Source organism: Macrotis lagotis, chromosome X (genome assembly GCF_037893015.1).
Source record: "Macrotis lagotis isolate mMagLag1 chromosome X, bilby.v1.9.chrom.fasta, whole genome shotgun sequence".
NCBI classification, from domain to species: Eukaryota; Metazoa; Chordata; class Mammalia; order Peramelemorphia; family Peramelidae; genus Macrotis; species Macrotis lagotis.
Window position 1 is genome coordinate 597,869,817 of NC_133666.1, and position 23,467 is coordinate 597,893,283.

At 34.6% G+C, this 23,467-nt stretch overlaps 1 long non-coding RNA gene across 2 annotated transcripts in view; it reads right to left on the reverse strand.

Moving 5' to 3' along the window:
• Positions 1–7,803: 7,803 nt before the first annotated feature.
• The window catches only part of LOC141499726 (uncharacterized), a 138,252-nt gene continuing 122,588 nt past the window's right edge, over positions 7,804–23,467 (reverse strand). Inside the window, exons 2-4 of one of the 2 annotated variants that reach the window (XR_012471740.1) lie at positions 21,075–21,231; positions 14,088–14,248; positions 7,804–7,993 (exon numbers count right to left, since the gene is read on the reverse strand). This is a non-coding gene — a long non-coding RNA (uncharacterized LOC141499726). Of the gene's footprint in view, positions 7,994–13,262; positions 14,249–21,074; positions 21,232–23,467 lie in introns of those variants that run through there. The other variant, XR_012471739.1, reaches the window with a different exon arrangement.

The window sequence follows — 23,467 nt, forward strand, 5'->3', positions numbered from 1 at the left end:
GACAGCATCCAGATTCTTAGAGAAGTTGAAAAGGCTACAGAAAGACATAGACAGCAAAACTCTACTAGTGTGAGACCTCAATTTCCCAAACTCAGATTTAGATAAATCTAATCATAAAAAAACAAGAAGGAAGTTAAGGAGGTAAATAGATTGTTAGAAAACCTAAATATGATTGGCCTGTGTAGGAAATTGAATGGGGATAGAAAGGAATATACCTTTATACATGGCACTTATACAAAAATTGATCATGTACTATGGCATAAAAACCTAATGATCAATTGCAGAAAGGCAGAAATAGGGAATACTTGTTTCTCAGATCATAATGCAATAAAAATCATTTGCAATACTGGGCCAAGGAGATATAGACCCAGAACTAATTGGAAACTAAATAACCTTATTTTAAGGAATGAATGGATCAAACAACAAGAATTATTTTATTCTAGATGATGACAATAATGATACAACATACCAAAACCTATGGGACACACTCAAGGCGACTCTCAGGGGATATATTATATCTTCAAATGCTTACATGAATAAACTGGAGAAAGAAGAAATCAGTGAACTAAATATGCAACTAAAAAATTAGAGAAAGAACAAATTAAAAATCCCCAATTAAATATCAAATTAGAAATTCTAAAAATTAAAGGAGTAATTAATAAAATCAAAAGCAAGAAAACTATTGAACTAATAAATAAAACCAAGAGCTGGTTTTATGAAAAAAACCAGTAAAATTGATAAACCTCTGGTCAATTTGATTAAAAAAAGAAAGAAAAAAACAAAATTGTTAGTATCATAAATGAAAAAGGTGAACTCACCACCAATGAGGAAGAAATTAAAGTAACAACTTGGAATGATTTTGCCCAACTCTATGCCATTAATTTGACAATCTAAGTGAAATGGATGAATATGTACAAAAATATAAGTTGCTCAAATTAAATGAAGAGGAAATTAAAAACCTAAATAACCCTATCACAGAAAAAGAAATTCAACAAGTCATTATTCAACTCCCTAAGAAAAAATCTCCAGGGTCAGATGGATTCACAAGTGAACTCTATCAAACATTTAAGGAACAATTGGTTCCAGTTCTATATAAACTCTTTGGAAAAATAGGTGAAGATGGAACTCTGCCTAACTCTTTCTATGACACCAATATAGTGCTGATACCTAAACCAGGAAGAGTTAAAATAGAGAAAGAAAATTATAGACCTATCTCCCTGATGAATATGGATGCAAAAATCTTAAATAAAATCTTAGCAAAACAATTATAACAAGTTATCACTAGGATAATACATTATGATCAGGTAGGATTTATCCCAGGAATGCAGGATTGGTTCAATATTAGGAAAACTGTTAGTATAATTATTTATATCAACAACATACCTATCAGAAATCATATGATCATATCAATAGATGCTGAAAAAGCTTTTGACAAAATACAGCACCCATTCCTACTAAAACCACTAGAGAATGTAGGGATAAGTGGTTTGTTCCTTAGAAAGATAAGCAGTATCTATCTGAAACCATCAACAAGCATTATATGCAATGGGGATAGGCTTGAGGCATTCCCAATAAAATCAGGGGTGAAACAAGGATGTTCATTATCACCACTACTATTCAATATTGTATTAGAAATGTTAGTCTCAGCAATAAGAGAAGAAAAAGAAATGGAAGGAATTAGAATTGGGAAGGAAGAAACAAAACTCTCACTCTTTGCAGATGACATGATGGCATATCTAAAGAATCCCAAAAAGTCATCTAAAAAACTACTAGAAATAATTAGCAACTTTAGCAAAGTAGCAGGATATAAAATAAACCCTCATAAATCCTCAACATTTACATATATAGATACATATATATATATATATATATATATATATATATATATATATATATATGACTGGCAAGATACAGCAGAAAGATCTAGAAAGAGAAATCCCATTCAAAGTAATATCAGACAAAATAAAATACCTGGGAGTCTACCTGCCAAGGCAGACTCAAAAACTTTTTGAAAACAATTACAAAACACTTCTCATGCAAATAAAATCAAATTTAAATACCTGGGCAAACATCAACTGTTCCTGGATAGATTGAGCTAATATAATAAAAATGACAATTCTACCAAAACTAAACTACTTGTTTAGCACCCTACCAATCAAAATTCCAAAAAATTACTTTCATGACTTAGAAAAAGTTGTAAGTAAATTTATATGATGAAATTAAAAAGTCAAAAATGTCCAGGGATTCAATGAAAAAAGTGCCAAGGAAGGCAGCTTAGCCTTACCAGAACTAAAATTATATTGTAAAGCATCACTCCTCAAAACTGCCTGGTATTGGCTAAAAAATAGAGTGGTGGACCAGCGGATTAGACTAGGTGCAATAACAGGAAATGATTACAATAATCTGCTGTTTGATAAACCCAAAAAGTCCAACTATTGGGATGAAAACTCTTCAATAAAAACTGTTGGGAAAAATTGGAAGTTAGTATGGAAGAAACTTAGATTACACCAACACCTCAAACCACATAAGATCCAAATGGATAGACATAAAAAACAATATTATAAGCAAACTAGAAGATCAACGAGTAGATTACCTGTCAGATCTATGGAAAAGGAAGCAATTTATAACCAAGGAAGAGATGGAGAACATCACTAAAAACAAACTAGATGATTTTGATTACATTAAATTAAAAAGCTTTTGCACAGACAAAACCACTATAACCAAGATCAAAAGAAATATAGTAAATTGGGAAACAATTTTTGCAACTAGTATTTCTGACAAAGGACTCATTTCTAAAATATACAGAGAACTGAGTCAAATTTTCAAAAAAACTCGCCATTCCGCAATTGACAAATGGTCAAAATATATGCAAAGGCAATTTACAGCTGGGGAAATCAAAGTGATTCACAGTCATATGAAAAATTGCTCCAAATCATTACTTATTAGAGAAATGCAAATTAAAGCTTCTCTGAGGTACCACCTCACACCTCTCAGATTGGCCAATATGACCAGAAAGAATAATGATCATTATTGGAAGGGATGTAGGAAATCTGGGACACTATTACACTGTTGGTGGAACTGTGAACTTATCCAACCTTTCTGGAGAGCTATTTGGAACTACACCCAAAGGGCAACAAAAATGTGCATACCCTTTGACCCAGCAATACCACTACTGGCTCTATATCCTGAAGAGATGATGAAGAAAAAGGGTAAAAACATTACTTGTACAAAAATATTTATAGCAGCCCTGTTTGTGGTGGCAAAGAATTGGAAATCAAGTAAATGTCCTTCAATTGGGGAATGGCTTAGCAAACTGTGGTATATGTATGTCATGGAACACTATTGTTCTATTAGAAAGCAGGAGGGATGGAAATTCAGGGAAGCCTGGAAAAATTTGCATGAACTGATGCTGAGTGAGATGACCAGAACAAGAAAAACATTGTATACCCTAATAGCAACATAAGGGTGATGATCAACCTTGATGGACTTGCTCATTCCATCCGTGCAACAATCAGGCACAATTTTGGGGCTGTCTGCGATGGAGAATGCCATTTGTATCCAGGGAAAGAATTGTGGAGTTTGAACAAAGACTAAAGACTATTACCATCACATTAGATAAAAAATTATAATATTATTATGTAATTTTACTATCTCATACTTCATTTTTCTTCCTTAAGGATATGATTTCTCTATCATCACATTCACTTGAGATCAAGGTATAACATGGAACCAATGTAAAGACTAACAGAGTGCCTTCTGTGGGGGTGGGGGGAGGGAAGCAAGAATTGGGGGGGGGAATTGTAAAACTCAAAATAAATAAAATCTTTCTTTAAAAAAAGAAATGAGGAACTAGAGGCCAGCATGGGTTAAATGACTTGGTTAATAAAATAAAGGGCAGATAGGTTGCACAGTGGATAGAGCACTAAGTCTGAAGACAGGAATGCTCCATCTTCCTGAGCTCAAATCTGGACTTAGACTCTTCTAGTTATATGACCCTGGGCAAATCATTTAACCTTTTTTGCCTCAGTTTTCTTATTTATAACTGGAGAAATAAATGAAAACTTCTCCAATATCTTTGCCAATAAACCCCCAAAAAAGTGTTGGATGTGACTGAAACAACTCAACAACAGCAAACTAGAGAAATAAAGCTAAAGTGTTTAAGACTGAATTCAAATTCATTTTCCTGATTCCAAGTCCAGTGCTCTATTTGCCAAGTAACTGTGCCTTTATTTAAAAAAAAGGCAATGGGAAATTTGGATTGGACAATTAAAATGGGAAATTTAAAATAGCAGCAAAACACTTGGCTATGAACCATGCTACTTGTTGTTCAAAACAATAAAATAGAAAGGACAAATAGGTAATATTGAAAATTCAATATTGTTACAGTCAAGTTGCACTCCTTGAAGCTAGTAGAGAACCATTGAAACAAAAGGACAGGCAAGTGGCATAGTGAATAGAGTGCCTAACCTAGAATCAGGAAGACTCATTTTCTTGAGTTCAAATATCACCTCAGACACTTATTATGTGACCCTGGGCAAGTCACTTCACCCTGTTTGCCTCATTTAATAATTTATTTTCTCTCTGCTCCCACCACTGGGAAAAACAAAAAAGAAAAAGAATCCTTGAAACAAATAAACAGCTAAATAAAACAAGTTCATTCATTGGCCATATTAAAAATATATCTCTCATTTTACCTCTTGAATTCATAAACATTTTGTTGGGAGGCATGTATGCTACTCATCATTGATGTTCTGGAATTGATTGGTCATTGCATTAATCAGAATTCTAAAGTATTTCAAGTGTTTTGGTCATAATAATGCTATTATATGCATTTTTTCTCCTAGTTTTGCTCACTTCACTCTGCATTAGTCCATACAGATTTACTTGAAATCATTTCTTCATAAACTTTACTATTTTAACCTTATATCTTCCTCACTATACAGTCCTGTGAACTGACCTCTTGTTGTTCTTTCCACATCATCTCCCAACTGTATGCATTTTCACTGGCTGTCCCCTTCATGTCTGGAAAACATTCCTCCTTGTCTGTGCTTCCTGACTTCCTTGGATTCTCAGTTAAAATATCAATGCCTGTGATAAACCTTCCCTGATCCCTTTTCTGTAAGGTTGACTCCATTTTACTCTGTGTATAACTTGTTTATACAAATAGTGTACATGTAGCCCACTCCATTAGAGGATAAATTCATTGAGGACAGGGATTATTTTGGTTTTCCTTTGCATCCTCAGAACTTTGTATATAGTGTCTGGCACATAAAAAATCCTTGTTAGTTTGACTCAGTTTGATCTAGTTGAGCCTCCTCAGTTTATTCCTATGGAACCAGGTTTTCAAACTTCTTGGTAATAATAAAAATATTGAAACATTAACTTGAAATCTTGAAAGTTGCTCCAAGTCCTTGGACTATTCTGAGGCAGGTGATTTTGGTCATATCTAGGTGTTCAGATGAGTTAATCTTCTGTGATGAAACAACGTAAGAGATGAAACAGAGTGGAGAGAAATGCTACCTGTTGCTGAATGGTAGGGGTAGGTTTTGAGTCTCTGCAGACATGTTGTGATATGGATTACTGGAAATGGGACAAAGCAAAGTATGTTAGATTCAGGCTCTGAATGGAGCATGGTACTTGGACTGAACCTAATGGTTTCAACCACCTCTTTAAGAACTGAAAAAAGATATACCTTCTCAGTAACACAGTAATTATCAACTATGATAGACTTAACTCTTCTCATCAATAGAATGATCAAAGATAATGCTAAAAGATTTGTGAAGAAAAAAGTCATCTCTATTCAGAGAAAGAACTATAGAATCTGAATGCAGATGGAACAAAGCATACTCTCTTCATCTTTTTAATTTTGTCTTTTACTTTTTCTTCTCATTTTTTTCTCTTTTAATTCTGATTCTTCTTTCAGAGATTGATCAGTATGGAAATATTTGTAACAAGTATAACCTCTATCAGATTACTTGCTATCCAAGGATGGGAGGAAGGAAAGGTAGGAGGCAGAAAACTCTACAAAAGTGAATGTTGAAAATTATCTCTACATATAATTAAAAAAAAACTTAAATAAGAAGAATTGAAGAATACTCTGAAGGATGTTACTCTTTCTAATTTTCTTGCTCTGTGCCTATGTAATAATAGGTACTTCTATGTAATTTTTCCCCATTTTTCCTTAAATAGTTTCTATTTCTTGATTTTATTTCATGTAAAAATTCAAAACTGATTATGCATACTTTGTGCCACATGTCTATATATTTATTCTATGTTGGATAAATATAATCATAGGACACTAGGGGATAGAAATCATTCTCTTAAGCTGCCTAGTAGAAGGAGAAAATGTGGTCTGAGAGGAATCCTTTCTTTAACAAAGTTCCCTAGAAAACAATTTAAAAAAATACCCAGACAAACTTTGCTTCAAAGAAACAGAGAAGGGACCTGAGATACATAGAGTTTAAGTGATATGGATAAGGCCATGTAGATAAGATGACAGAAACTGGATTTCAGTGTTCTCTGTTTTTATCTCTAACACTTTCCCCACTGTATTATGCTTCTTTCTAATAGAAATAAGAAGTAAGGAATATGTACTTTTAACTCAGGTCTCCTCATCAATCAAGGGCAGCTAGGTGGTGCATGGATAGAACATTGACAGAGTCAGGAGGATGGGATTTCAAATTCAGTCTCAGACTTTTGACTCTAACTAGTTGTGTGACTTTGGACAAGACACTTAACCCTGAATGCTTTGCATCCACAGTCATCTCTAGTCGTGCTGATTCATATCTGACCACTGGATCCAGATGGCTCTGGAGGAGAAGTGACTTAGCACAGCATCCCCTCACTCAAATCCAATTCAGGTGCATCACCTTCACTGATGTCATGGTCTTCTTTGAGAATGAAGGACCAACATCATCATCATCATCATCAATCCATCAGAATTTATTAAGCTAAATAAGATAATTTAAGTGAAGGATTTTGCAAACTTTAAAGTTCTATGTAAATATTAACTATATTATTGCTACTTTCAATGTATTTCAGTGTATTTCCATTATATACTACCATAGCCTTGTGTTTTATCTATATAAACAAATGTAAATCCTCCTTCCTTTTACTTGAGGATTTATGTTTATTTGTTCAGGCTAGTCAGACATCTCTATTTTTTCCCCCTGTTATGTTTCAGGAGCTCAACTCTCAACTCCATTTGAAGATGAATAATGATGACTGTGTGGTTTAAGAGATCAAAAAGCCAGAGTTTCAGAGAAGAATTGACTGTCAGCATTCTTGGGTTCCTTTGGAGACTCAGTTCTTCTCTAAAATATTAGTTATCTCTTCTTTCTGGTTGACATGTATTGAATTCTAAAATTATTTGAATGCTGCTGAATAAACTCCAGATAAGATCTAAGATCTAATCTGTACTTGATTATATTCTAGTTATGATTTTCTAATATATAAAAGGATGATGAACAATTGAGTTTTCTATTCCTGATACCACCTGTCCTGACTCCCCTATCTCCTGAGTTTTATTTTCTTTAAAACAGCCAAGAACATTTCTATGATTAAGTATGTTTTTATTTCAAAATATGTTTCTCTTCCTTCCCTTATGAATTTGAGTTGGAGTCACTAAGCAGATAGCCCAGTGCTATCTGGGGTCAGGAGGATGGTAGTACAGAGGAGATAGAGAAAAAGTTACAGAGTTGGAATGTATGGCAAGGAGGGTCCCAAAACAGATGTTATATATGATTTGTGATTTTTCTGAGGGCCTGGTCACTCTGAAATCAAATTCACTATTAAGAGGAATGATAATAGCTACATTTTACCAATTTATTTCTTTACCCAAACTTTATGAAGATGTTGAGAGTAGCCAGATGACAGAGCAGATAGACCTTTGGGCCTGGTGTCAGGAAGATCTTTGTTCAAATCAGTTCTCAGAAACTAATAGTATGATCCTGGGCAATTTACTTATTTCTGTTTACCTCAATTTCTTCTCAATCTGCAAAGAAACATAGTAGTCACCATATAATAGCATTTTTATTCTCATTTGTGCAAAGCAGTAACATGAAACTCAGAGCACATAAGTGATATACCTAGTATTACAAAGTTAGTTGGAGGGTATAGCTCAGTAGTATCAGACTCAAATGAAATTCAGGCTACTAGGGGGCGACTAGATGGCACAGTGCACAGAGCACTGGCCCTGGAGTCAGTAGTAACTGAGTTCAAATCCAGCCTCAGACACTTAATAATTACCTAGCCGTGTGGCCTTGGGAAAGCCACTTAGCCCTATTGCCTTGAAAAATCTAAAAAGAAAAAAAAGAAAGAAATTCAGGCTACTAAACCATATATAAAGATACTCATGGGTCCTACATTAAAGTACAAATCTATTCTCTATATTATTTCATTTATTTTGTTAATTATTTCCCAATCACATTTTAATCTAGTTCAGAGGCACATGGGAGTGTTAGCTCCCATGCAAGAGCCATGAGTTTGACACAGCAGAGAGGGCACTGGGTTTGGAGTCAGAAAGACATTGAGTTCAAATACTATCTCAGAGTATCTTAGCTGTGATATGCTTCTCCATGCTTTACTTTCCTTACCTGGCAAAATTAGAAATTGGATTTGATAGCATCTAAAGTCTCTCCTAACTCTAAAAGTATGACTCAAGAACACAAAAAGTAAGTACTTTTTTTCCCCCACACTATGCACATTCCTTCACATAGGTTTGGTCTTTTCTCAATGAACCTCCAGATCTCTCCCCTTTTCCTGCTTCCTACAATAAAAATTCATGGCATGGGTTCACTTGGGGTCCATGGACTAGAAGGATATCCTTGGAAAAAACGGTTCTTGATATTGTTCTAAATTTCTTTTTCTTTCTTCTATTTTTTAGGCATAGATGATTAAAAATTCAGTGTAACTAGTGCCTTTTGGTGACAAAAACAGGGTCTTGAGTGTATTTTGCAACTTGAAAATTGAAGCCAAATTCACAGTAATCTAATCTACTATTGAGATATAATTATCTGTTTAACACAATACCACAGGGTTTGCTGAAAATGTGATGGGATTGCCATTCCTCTGAATGGAATTAGGAACCAGAAAAGCAGAATTTACCCAGATCTGACTGCCTCCATCTGAGTCTCTGCTCCTAAATATCCAAATCATGCTGCTACTGTTGTGGTAATTCCAGACATAACCACATGGACAAGCAAATAAATTATGGCCATTAAGACCACTTAAAAATAAACCCAAACAAAAACAAACCACAAGATATATTCATAGGCACAAAAAATGAATATTATATCTTTATAGATCTTTTAAAATGGCTCACTTTTTTTAGGGTTATTATCTCTTTTTCTCCTCAGGAATCCTGTGAGATAATTGAGCTGCTTTTGTTAACACTGTTTTGTTGGTGGTAACTGGAAACTCTGAAACTGATGGGACTTGTCCAAAGTCACAAATATAGTCAGTATCAGACTCCACAGGAACTCAGATCTTTTGACTTTTAGACTAGAACTGGAATTAGCATTCTGTCAAAATGGAATAATTCTTCACTCCAGTTCTCTAATCTGCTGTGGGACTATGAACAAGTTAATTTTATCTCTCTTGGTCTTAATCTTCATCTCTCAGGTAGAGGGGTTGAATAGATGATCCCTAAAATCCCTTCCAATTCTAAAAACTTAGATTATGCTAGATGTACAGTGCTGAGAGAGTCTGGCATACTCAGGAAAACCTGATTTTGGATACTGGATCTGATATATAGTAGTTGTTTGACTTGGGGTTAGGTACTTTTTCAGTACTGCTTTCTCTTCATCATACAGAGAAGGCTAAACACTACATGTAGGATAAGGAGTCATTGGTGACTCAAAAGGAGACAGAATATATATCTCTACATTCTTTTCTCACCATTCTCTAAAGATGACTAATTTCTGTCATGAGGGAAGAGAAGGAGGTTGAGGCCAGATGCTTGGCTGCTCTGTTGTCCTCAGAGAAAAGGATTGCCATAATAAATTATAGCTATATGTTTCTTTAAATCTATTAGTCTAGAGGCTATGATTTTCAAGTTCAAGCTAAACTTCTGATTGTCCATTAATTGGGGAAAGCAAGGACCCCAAGATTTATATTCAAGGCTTCACTCCTTATCCATCAAACATGAATTCTACTTTGTTACTAGCAAATTACAAAGAAACTTATTTATCCAAATCATTTGGAAAACAAAATGATTTTTTACAATCATTTGATTGAAAAGATATAGACTAGAAAAAGTATGCATAGGAAGATATATATCAGACAATCCAAAGTAAAGTGTTCTGGGAGTATTCCCATGGTAAGGTAACTCAGATAAACTGAGAGACTCCCAGATTTCACAGAGGAAAATCCCAAAGTCTCTAGTATAACCAAATTGGAGCTAGGATCATGATGAAGACTGTGTTCTTTTTATGTTAGCTCAATATTGATTAATAGTATGACATGGCAACTAATATGAGTTAATATATCTTTAAAATGAATAAATAGAAATATAATCTTCAGAATGATGGAAGGGATATTCTTCCTTTACTCTTCCCTGATCTGATTACAACTGAAGTGTTGTGGTCAGTCCTAGACATATTTATTTTATTTTATTCTTAGAAGAAAATTACTTTAATTAGAAATTACTACTGAAATCAGGCAAAGAATTGTACATTGATAAAATAAGTATAATTTATAAAGCACAAGTCTTAGGAGTAACTAAAATTATATCAGGAGAGTGTTATTATTTTTTATAATTTTGGTTGACCTACCTAAAACTTCAATGTGTTGAATTTCATATTTTGTATTTGATTCTTCTTCAACACAAAATCATCTATTAGAAAATGAGTCTATTTATTAATGTAAAAATATAAACTCAAGAATCTATATTTGGAATGATGTAATGGTTTGAGGAAATTATGTCAATAATTGGTTAAATTTCTCCTTTGTCTATCATACCAGAGATTCAATGAGATATATGTAGCAACTTACATTCAATTTATAGTTTTAGAAAATTTGGCCAAAAGCAAAATGGAAAAAAATCACCCAATATCTCTGATAGCTGAATATGCATTTCTTTCCTTTTAAAACCATTATATGATCTAACTTCCAGTAAAGAGATTGTTTTACTTGTGCCTAATTATTTTTCTTCTTATTCACATTATCCCTTCTGTTTTTCTGTCTAGTGTACTATATTTTTGCACTTCGTTGTGAGTATATTCTTCCATATTCTGACAGTTTAGATGAAAGTGAGTATCACATGTCACTCATTTCTTCTACCCTTTTTCCCTGAACAAATTTTATAGTTTTCTACTTGTACATACAGATTATGCAAAAAATATTTTCCCCATGCTTACTTCCCCCCCCAGCCCCAGTATATTCCTTTTTCTCTCTTTTCTTTTATTGATGATCAAAAATAACAAAATTATTCCTAGGCCTCTGTCTTATTTGACTCCCTCTATGAATTTCTATGATATTAGGGTATTAGAGGATTAGTTTTATCATCTCCCCTTCTTGGAATGTAACATTTCATGCTTATTATGGTTCTCTTAACTCCCATGTTTATATTTCAAAGATATTTTCCTCCAAATTGCTTGAATATTCTTGGACAAAAGTCCATCCTTGCTCCTCCCCACTTATTGGTAGGATTATTACACAGTTTTGTTGGTTAAGTTATTTTTGGTTGAAAGTCTGGACATTTATTAGAAAGGATATTGATAAATTTGAATGGATCCATAAGAGAATAATTAGGATGGCAAGGAAATCAGACACCATAGCAGAAGGAGACAGATTCAAGTAACTGGGGATATTTATCCTATTTAAGTAGGACTTCTAGCAGAAGGGGAGGGAATTCTTATAGTTGTCAAGTATTTAAGGGACTTTATAGGAAGATGAACTGAATTGCTTATTCCCAGAAGCCAGAACTCAGAACAATAGTTGGAAATTTCAAGGAGGTTGGAAATTTCAGTTATTTCAAGAAATAACTTCCCAACAAGTCTTAACTGCTCCAATCGAATAACTACTTGTTAAGATGGTTGTCAAAGGGATTCTTATTTAGCCATGAACAAGGTAACTTGAGGTTCTTTATTCCATTGAAATTCTTTATTCCATATTCAAATATTTTATATTCCAAGGATTTTTCTAATTTCAACATTTTATGCTCTTGAGAGATTACCTAGGGAGTTTACATAGGATAGTGGCTGAAGATCAGACCAGGAAGTCGTGGGTCCAAGTCTCATATCTGACACATGCTATGTGACCCTGGTAAGGCATTTAATCCTCAAATGTCCTCAGTGACTCTATAACACTATGAGTTGGAGAGAGGATTGTCTTTTATTCATAGAGAAAGTTTTCTTACCTGGTTGTTCCTTATATTAATGAAATAATAGCTCTAGTCATTAACCTTATCCTTTAGATACAGTGGAAGGGATTGTAGTACTTGGAATAATGATTTTATTGGGAAATGAGTTATCCATTCTTTTTGCCAGACAGCTCAACTTGCCTCCCAGGTCACCCTCAACTAGAATGAGGGTACTAAGGACTCTGACCCTACACATTCAATTGGATTTCAGTCTCTCTTCAGGTGCCCATGGATGTTACAAATGATCTCTTTTGAATTCCCTTGGCACTCAATATGCACAGCTTGGGCTTTTAACATTTTCACAACCTGGTGATTTTTCTTTTTTAAATTTAGGGTTGGCATTTCCTCAGTATGAAGTCTGAACTTTATAAGGTATTATTTTTAGACATCTAATTTTGGAGATGGAAGAACCACTGTTCTTTGTAGGTAGATTTCTTCCTCTCCTCCATATGATCCTTCACACTATGGCCAGATTAATCTTCCTAATGTACTGCTGTAATCATATCATATTAAAAACTTCCATTGCCCATTGAGAAAGTTAAAGCTCTTTAATCTGGCATTTAAGAACCCCCTTCATTCATCCTGACTTCTTCCTACACTTTTAAACTTGTCAAATTTTTTGTTCTTTGAGCAGTATGGTCTAATGGATCACATGCTGGTCTTGCAAACAGGAAAACTTTTGATTTCAAATCTTGCATCTTACTCTCTAACTAGTTATTAGAAGTAAATAATTTAACTTCTCTGAGCCCAAATTTATTTCTAAAAATGAGAATAATAATGCCTATAGTCTACATCTCACAGGATTATAGTAATGGTCAAGCTAGTTCATATTAATCAAATTTTGAAGTGCCATATAAATGTTATTATTATATCCTATTATTATTGTTGTTCGGTTGTTTCAATCATGTCCAAGTCTTCATGATTCCATTTGGGTTTTTTTAGGCAAAGATACTGGAGTGGTATCTCTCTAACTCATTTAACAGATGAGGATCTGAGAAAGTATGATGAAATGGCTAGCCCAGGGTCTATAGCTAGGAAGAAAGAGTCTGAGGCCAGATTTGAACACAGGGAAATGAATTCAGGTCCCAGAACTTTATTCACTGCACCATGCAGCTTTTTCTAACTTGTTGAAAGGTAGTATGAAATAGTGAAAAAAGTGTTAGTTTCAAAGTGGAAGGGAAAAGGATTGCAGATTCAAACCCACACACATACTATGTGACACAGGGCAAATCTATTTCTCAGTGTTTTAGATCAGTTGTATTGAAATCAAATATGAACAGGAGCCACTAAACCATACATACTAATCCTCATGGGCTGCACATGGATTTAGAAAATCACACAATAACATTATCTAGAACATAGAACATAAAATATTATCTATGTTTTGTTATAATTTTTATTTATTTTGCTAAATATTTCCCATTTACATTTTAATCTATTTGGGCTCCATTCAAGTGTGTTTCAGGCTACAACTGGGTTGCATGTTTGACATCTCTGTTCTAGAAAATTCTTTGTTTAATGTTAATTCTAAAGTCTTTAAGACTTTAAGCCTCTAAATTTGCAGAGGAGTTACTAACCTGCACTGGTAGGAGGACATTCCTCACCTGGGAGTTCCCAGTGAAATAATAAATCCTTCAGCTTTCCATTACCTATTCTGTGCTCTAATCAAAGTGAAAAAGACTAGTAAGATGTACTTTTTTATTTGTTGACCTTTACCCACAACCACCTCATGTTTTTTAATGTTCTTCAATTTTTGACTTGAAATTTCGGAAATTGTTGAAGGTCCAACTCAAATACAACTTCTTCATGATGGTTTTCATAATCTGCTCCCAGTCCCACAGTGATCTGATCTCATAGCACCCTGTTATTCTTCTCTTATGCATTCTCCTATGAATAGATTAAGAATTTAGAACTTGAATGACCTTAGAGATCACCTCATTTAATCTCATTTTTGGACAACTAGATGGTGCAGTGTATAGACCACCAGACCTGGACTTAGGAAGATATGAGTTCAAATCTAACCTCAGACACTTTTTAGCTATGGGACCCTGGGCAAGTAACTAAGCCCCTATTTACCCTGGTTCTTCATCTGTAAAATAGGGATACACTGGAGAAGAAAATGGAAAACCACTCCAGCATCTTTTCTTTAAAAAAAAACCTCATAAAGTTCATACAGTCAACATAGAGTTGGACATGACAATCTCATTTTTGCAGATGAGGAGTATGAGATTCACAAGGATGAAATGAGTTGCCTAAGACCACTCATCCGATAAGTTGGAAAAATGAGTCCTCCAAACTATAACCTACAATTCCAAGTATAGTGCTAATTCTACTATGAGTTTAATAGCAAGCCTTAATATAGCATTGAATGTATAATATCTCATTTGATGCTCACAAGAACTCTGGGAGATAGATACTACTATTACTCTCATTTTCAGATGAGGAAATTGGAACAGAAAGAGGGTAAGTAAATTACCCAGAATTATATAGTTAAAAAGTGTATAAGGCAGTATTTGAACTCAAATTTTTTTTACCTAACCCCAGAATTCTATCTATAGTGCTTACCACTGTGCCACCTAGTTATCTTTGACAAATTATTTCCCTAACTAGAAACATTAAAATTAAAAAAAATCCTGTCAAGTGCATACTTTTTAGTTATATTCAATGAACATTAATACAATTCTTTTAAAAACCAGAATAAATATTCCTCACCATGAATGAAGGAGAGGTGATAAAATTCTATTCCATTCAGCTTAATTCAACTGGCATTTATTAAGATTTTTTGGTTGAGGCACTGTGCAAGGTCCTGAAATACCAAAATGTTACCATCTTAAGTTCTCAGGGTAAATTGTACTATTTAGATTCATATCCTATTAATATTTGAAAGGTCCTTAGAGATTATCTAGATCAGTGTTCTTGAAATATGGTCCTCAGAATTGAAGGGCATTCCCAAATTTATTCAGGGGTTCCTGGCAGTCTAAACTATCATCATCATCATCATCATCATATATTTTAACTTCTAATATTGTAAATATCAGAAGAGAGATATAACTGACACATACAAAAGTTCTTAGGGGGGTGAAGTTTGATAATTTTTTTAGAGTCAAAGGGTCCTGAGCCCAGAGAGTTTGAGAACAACTGATCTAGTTCAAATCCTTCCACAACTGATTATGATTTTGTTAATGTTCTCCCCATTATATATGATAGATTTGTCCTTTGAGTAGTGGTTCTTTATAAAACAATGTGCCAACAGGTAATATTTATGCAGCATTTAGTGGTTACCAACTGCTTTCTATAATCTCCTCATATTCTCATCATAATAGTGCTTTAGGAAATATAAGTGCTATTATTTCTGTTTTATAGGTAAAGAAACTGAGGTTTAGCAGGATCAAGTGATTTTTCCCCCCCAAGGTCACACAACAAGTAGGAGATAGAGTCAGGACAGGAACCCAGAACATCTGACTTCAAGAGCGATGCTCATTTACTTCATGTCTGTACTTGGTAATTTAAATGCTATTGGTTTTGTATAAGTCTTTATTTTGTTTTCCTGGATTTATGTAATTTATTCCTGCCATATGAACTTTGTCCTGATTTCACTTTTATGGAAATGTGATTATCTATTGCAATATTTTGGTTGCAACAGTGAGATTTCCACTTTAGAACAAATACTGGGAAAAAGATTTTTTTCTCTAAATGTTGTTGCTATGTCAAGGCTGAAACAATTCCAGAGCCCTATAAGAAATCTCATTTAGAAGTTAAATTCCCTAAACTGTCACATCCATCACCTTTCTCAATTCTGTGAATTTTTGCAATTGCCTTCCATCAAAAGCAGTAGAGTTCTGACCTACACTTCCTATAACTGACTGTAAAAGAAACCAAGATTCTTTTGACTGCCTTGGGTCAGCACCTTGTATACCCTGAACTGAATTTTTAATGTTTTAGCTCAAATTATTCTTTTGATTCTTTTGGCCACTAGTCATTTTATGAGTGTGAGAGACACTCAGGGAAATTTGTTTCTGAAAGCTCATCACACTAATAAATTGAGCATTCTCTTAGTACAGTCCTTCATTTGGTGGAAGGGATAATAATTAGGAAGCTTATTATGTGCCAGGCAGAGAAACAGCACATTGTGGTGGAGAGAAAATTGACTTCAGAGTCAGGATGACTTAGGTTCATGTCTACCTTCTGATATTATTGGCTTTATGACTATGACAAAGCCCATAAAAGTCTCTGAGTATGAGTTTCTGCATCACTAAAAGAGTGATAATAGCATCTAATTCATGGAGTTTTGTCATGATCAGATGCGACAATATCGGTAAATCTCTTGCAAATCTCATTTTGTTATTGAGTTGTTTCAGTCATATTTGACACTTTGTGACACCATATGGTGTTTTCTTAGCAGAGATACTGAAATGGGTTATTTCCTTCTCCAGCTCATTTTACAGAAACTGAGGCAAGCAGGGTTAACAGGGTGACACAACTAGTAAGTATCTGAGATCAGATTCAAACTCTTCAAGATGAGTTTTCCTGATTCCAAGTTCAGTGCTCCATCCACTGAACTACCCAAATGTTCCTTTGAAAACCTTAAATACCATTCATTCCTCCCTTTAGATACTCTCCTTTGCTGAGTTTAGTGCAGAAAAAATGCTTTAGTTATTGTGAGCTCATGTTTGACAGCTCTTCTTTCATTTTCTGCTTTAGCTCCAGCAGGGTCTTTATCCCTGTGTATTACTGCTGCTCATAAAAATACATATGACCAGGCAGTATCTGAGTGAGGAAAGATGTCTAGGCACTGTGTTGTCAGGATTTACTTCATACATATTTCTCTGGTTTTGTAGGAAAAAAAGGAGAATGACTCAAGTTTAGGAATAAATGTAATTTTGGTATGGAGAGAAGGTAACTAGAAGGGGAAAGAGTCAAAACAACATCCATCTCTGCTCATATATTTTTCCCATAAACAGATGCTCATTCACATATATATAGAGATATATAGATATAGATATATATACACATACTCACTCAGACTCACATACACATATACATAATTCTAGGATACAACTTCTTTCTCACCCCAATGAATGTCATTATAGTAAGCCCAGATACTTCAAATGACTTAATCAAAGTTCTAAATTAGAAATGAATAAATACTTAATTTGAGAGGATTGTGCTGTTTTGAACATTAGATAAGGGCAAATAAGGTCACACAGGAAATATTAGGAATTTGGCTGAAAGAATCAGACACATCTTTGGGCCTATGTGAAAAGAAATAACTCTCATTCTAGCTATGAGTTCAGAAAAATAATGAACCCATCAGACTAGCAAGGGAAGAATTCCAGTATGGAGAATTCCATTTCATGAGGCAAAGTCAAATCTTTGATCTGAAGGAAGGGAGGATAGAGTTTTTTTTTTCTTTTTCCTTGCTCTCTTCTTCCCAATTTCTTCTAATTGACAATGCCATCAGAGATATTGGACCAGTTGCATATAGTATGTCTAATTACCATAAGAGAGACTGTAGTAATAGCAGTAGTAGTAGTAGTAGTAGTAGTAGTAGTAGTAGTAGTAGTAGTAGTAGTAGTAGTAGTAGTAGTAATTTTAGTTATAGTTGTAGTTGTAGCAGTGGCAGCAGTAGTAATAGTAGTAGTAATAATAATAATAATAGTGGTCATAGTCATGGTTGTAGCAGGGGGTCAATTAGATGGCACAGTGGGAAGAGTACTGGCTCAGACATCAGAAGGACTAGTCTCAGACACTTACTAGTTGTGTGACCTTGGGCAAATCATTTAACTCTGATTCCCTCACATCTGAGTCTTCCTGATCCATATTTGGTCACTGGAGTCACATGGCTCCTGAGGAGAAACTGGAACTTAGTCTCTCTCTCTCTCTCTCCCTCCCTCTACCCTAAAAAAAATGATTTCATATTTGCATTTGCCTAGTTGTTGCCACCAATGGACAAAAAATTGACTGTCAAAATTTTCCTCTTTTTTGGGGCTTCCATTTTCTATGTAGGAAAATTAATTTAAAATTCTGCATCAGGGCAACACCACATTATTTGTTCTCTCTTTGAACCAATGAATTATCCCCCAAAGGAGGATCTGTAGTGTGTGCTCACAAAGTTCAAAGAGCATATTGTAGAAATGATTTGGGATGTATAGGAGCTGAAAAAAAATCTTGGCTCTTATATTCTAAGAAAAGTTCAGGAATAATAAATGCAAGTATTTTTTCATCCATTATAGTCTATATTATATTACTTTAGTTAACTTAGGATTTATCATGCACAGAAAGGGTAGATAAAGTTGATATTTCATCATCCCCCATACCCACCAAAAGAGAGAGATTAAGTTGTTCAAGGTCTTATACGTAGTATCAGAGACAGGATTTGGACTCAGGACTTTTTGATTTCAGGTCCATTGCTCTATTTATGAAGCAATCTGATAGGAGGCAATAGGAAAATATTTGGTTGGGAGTTATAATCACTAGGGGAGAGGAAGATTCAAGAAGTGTATCTCCCTATGACAGAGATAAGGGCTGGTTGTGCACTCAACCAAGGTACTGATGCTTGTTGCCCATCAGTCACACCAAAAGGGAACTTCATGAAGAGTTGACAAGTGGAGAAAAGGACTTCCAGGTACCAAGAATTGTGAGTTATCTATTTGCTTATGCAGTTAATCCTCAACATTCACACATTTAATTAATAGAGTGATTTGGAAATTGGGTCAAATTCATTTCCTTGCTATTGCCCTGAGGCCCTTAGCATTCCCATGATTTTATTAGTAATCTCATTTTCACTTTCATGTTGACAACCTCACATATTTCTGGGGTAATGCAAACAAGTTTGTGGTGTGATTGGTATCCTATGAAACACCTCACTGGTCTAGTTAACTATATCATTATAAAGAGTTCTCTGTGCATTCTTTGCATATTTTCATTGTTTGTCTTTATAAAAAGTTTTTTATTGAAATTATGCTCCCATAACATAGTGCAAATCCTTTAGGCTTTAAGTCCAAGTAAGCAATGCCAGTGATTTGGCTTAGTGAGAAAATAAAGATGTTAGATAAATTTCGTGCCAAAATGTCTGTAGCTGCTGTTAGCTGCTAGCTTGGTATTAATATTTCCTTATATACTGTTCAGTGCCCTTATATCATCATCTAACATAGAGGAAGGTAAAATTCAGGTTAAAAATGTTTTAGTTTTAGGAATTTTATTTTCTGTATCATATTTTTAGTATTATAGATTTTGTGTATTATGAAAAGTGAATATTGCCCGAAATACTTGTTTGTTTGTTTTTTAATTTTGATGTTAGCAGAAATTGTCACAGAATTCTAGGGAATTACTTGCAAGAAAAAGAGAAGGAACTGTGGAGTTTAAATGAAGACCAAAGGTTATTATTTTCAATTTTTAAAGTTGTCTTATGTATTATGTAATTTTTTCCTCTCTAATGTTTTCTTTCTTCCATTTGGATCTGATTCTTCTCTCATATCATGTTCAATATTGATCTATGTTCAATATTGATTTAAATATAGCACTTATATAAAATTGTTGTCTGTCGGGGGAGGGGAGGGAGGAAAGGGAAGGAAGGAGAAACATAAAACTGAAAACTTGCAAAAATGATTGGTAAAAACCTTTTTGCACTCTATCTAAAAAAAAGAAATATATTTTGCATATTACCAATTTTATTTGTGAATTGCATTTTATGAGTTATTTCATGGTTTCTCTATTAGGAAAAGTGAATATTGTTAGAATTCATATTTTTTCTTATGAAGAATTATATGGAGAAAAATGTATTTTCAGAGTACTCCTGGGAAAGATTATAAGTTTTCTCTGGTCACAGGAGACTAACCCCTATTTCCCATAGCTTTCAATGTACTAGCATATTTTTTTACATTCTTGTCATTTTCTAGGAACATTTATCCTTTGAAAGTGAAGAATTGACTGTATGTGATCTCTACAGCTGTATTCAATATGATTGTACACTAAGTTCTTTTTCACTTTCACTATGGGCCCTCTCTATGTATTTGGGGGAGAGAATGCAACAGACTTTTCAAGAGGGAGTACACCCCAGACCATAACTGCCTTATAATTTTGATAAATATAACTTTGCTAAAAAGGTATAGGGGAGGCAAAAAAAGTTTGAGTTCCTAAAAAGATAATTAAATCTCATTCATTGTTTCTGAGAAGCACAATGTTGGGAAGATTGATTATAACAGTACTGGGAATTTAGAGTTAGCTCTAGAACTTCGAGTGATGAGAGAGTAGCAGCCATTATTTCTGGAATTGATCAGCCAATATGAATGGGAGGTGGTGAAGTGACTCAAATGGGGGATGTAATACAATCTTATGACGTATAATTCTCCTTCTTGCACTCTGTCATCCAAATAAACTGGCCTTTATGATTTTCCTCATGCATAATGTTCTATCCCATCTCTGTACTTTTGCAAGGGATGGAATGCCCTTGGAATGCCCTTCTGCCAAAACCTCTTTCTCTTAAAATTCCTTGTGTTTTTTAAGACTCAGCTCCAAGACTATCTTCTATTTTAAGTAGTTCCTTATTTCTCCTAGTTGTTTATGAAGAACCTTTTATATTTATTTTGTATATTTTTACATATACTTATATCTAAGGCTGTAGCAGGGAATTGAATTTGACCTATATTCAAATCACTCTATTAATTTGCTTAACTCTCCAACTCTTCCATTTACCTTTCCTTGCCATGCCTACCTTTTTCTTATTGTCTTCCTCTTTGGATTTTTTTCCAATAATACTTAATGCTTCTTAATCCTTCATAATCCCTTTGAAATCTTAATTTCACTTCCTCTTTCTCCTTTCCTTGAATCTATCATAGAAATTCAATCAGATGAAAAACCTGTTTGGATACCTAAACAGAAGATTACAAATTATCTTTTAAATTGTCCTCCATTTCTCCCAAATTTTAACAAATTGATATTCAAATTCTGGCCTTTTGGAACTGCAGAAACCCATATAAATGATCCATATATTTTCTTTTCCCTTCTTTTTTCTCAAATCCTTCTCTCTTTTCCTCCAAATACTCTTACAACCTTTCAGGGAAGTAAAAAAAAATAGATTCCTTTTCCCACAGTCTTTTCCCAGGATAATGACTAGTGAAATTTGTAGTCAATCTTTAAGAAATATTCTTTTTGGAGGAGGTATTTCTGGCCTAGATGGCAGAGAGAGGCCAGGCACTGTCCTAAGGTCTCCTGGTTTTGCCTCAGAATTAGTCTGAATCAAGTCTCTTAACAGAATTAAGATCCACAAAATCTAGAGAAGAGGAAACGAGTAGAACATCTACCAACAAGGTCTGTCTCAGTGGAATGTGGGTGAGCTGGAAGCAGAGAGCTGAGAGCCAGCACAGGTGCAGCAGGGTGAGACCTGGGTCTAACCTGAGAACAGATATGGAAGCTTTGACTGTGTGACCAAGCAGGAGAGCTCCAGTGAAGTTGGAGGGAAAGTTTCAGTGCAGCAGGCAGTAGAGCTCCAATGCAGCAGCTAGATGTTAATTCACTCAGCTCCACTTATCTGGAAGAACAGGGTCACAAGCCTGATATTTTCAGTGGACTCCCCATGTTTCCTGTTGAATCCCCTCTCCCCAATCCTGTGGGAAAGGGACTCTTCCCAGAACAAGCACAGTAACCATGCCCTCTCCCCCCAACCTCACAGGCTCAGGTGTGGGCAGCAAATCTCTCAGTACTGAGTGAATAATGAGATTTAACTATATAGCCTGAGGGTCCAGCATACATTGTTTCAGAATAATCCAGACCCTGTTGCTCCCCCAACACCCTCAGGGAGTGGGCCAAAAAGTAGCACCCCCTACTGGCTGACCCACTTGGAGTCACAAAATCCAGTGAGCAAAACCTCTAGGGATTTCAGCTCAAAAGATCTGTCAACCAGCCCCTCTTCCCCAACACAAGATCCTAGGAAAATGAGAAAGCCCAGCAGAAAGGTGGGGTCCAATGAAAGCTACCTCAAAAACAAAGACCCTAACTCAGAGAGAGCTAGAACTTCTGAGGAGAATATGAATTAGTCTCCAGCCTAGAAAGACTTCTTAGAAGGATCAGGAAGAAGATTAAAAATCAATTTAAAAAATTGGGAAAAGAAAAGCAAGAGAAAATCAACACTTTGTAAGAGAAAATTAACATCTCACAACAAGAAAACAAATCCTTGGAATTTGTATTGAATTGGACAAATGGAACACTACTTCAAAAATGTAATTGACCAATTGTAAAATGAGCTGCAAAAGGTAAATTTTTCTCTTAAAAAAGAATGGAATCATCAGTGCAACAACCAGGGACAATTTGGGTCTATCTGCAATAGAGAATACCATCTGTATCCAGAGAAATAATTGTGGACTTTGAACAAAGACCAAAGACTATTACCTTCAATTTAGGGAAAAAACCCATTATCTTACTATGTAATTTTGTTGTCTCATACTTTTTCTTCCTTAAGGATATGATTTTTTTCTCTCACATTCAACTGAGATCAACATAAATCATGGAAACAATGTAAAGACTAATAGAATACCTTCTATATATATATATATATATGGAGGGAGGGAAGCAAGAATGGGGGGAATATTTGTAAAATTCAAAATAAATAAAATCTTTCTTAAAAAATTAAAATTAAAATTAAAACTTTAAAAAATAATTTTTAAAAATTAAAAATAATGGAATCTGTGGAAACTAGTGACTTCATAGGACAACAGGAATCTATTAAACAAATCCAAAAAATAAAAAAAAATAGAAGGAAACATAAAATACCTCATTGGCAAAACTACTGACCTGGAGAATAGATTCCAAAGAGACAACTTAAGAATCATTGGGCTTCCTGAACACATTGAGGATAAAAAAGGCTGGACTCAATTATTTCAAGGTCTATTTAAAGACAACTGCTCTGATATAATGGACCCAGAGGGCAAAATAGTTATTGAAAGAATACCAATTCCTTCCTGAAAGGGATCCCCAAAAGTGGAAACACCAAGGAATATTGTGGCCAAATTCCAGAACTATCAGATAAAAGAGAAATCCTGCAAGCAGCCAGAAAGAAACAATTCAGGTACCAAGGAGCCACAATAAGGATTACATAGGACTTGGCTGCAT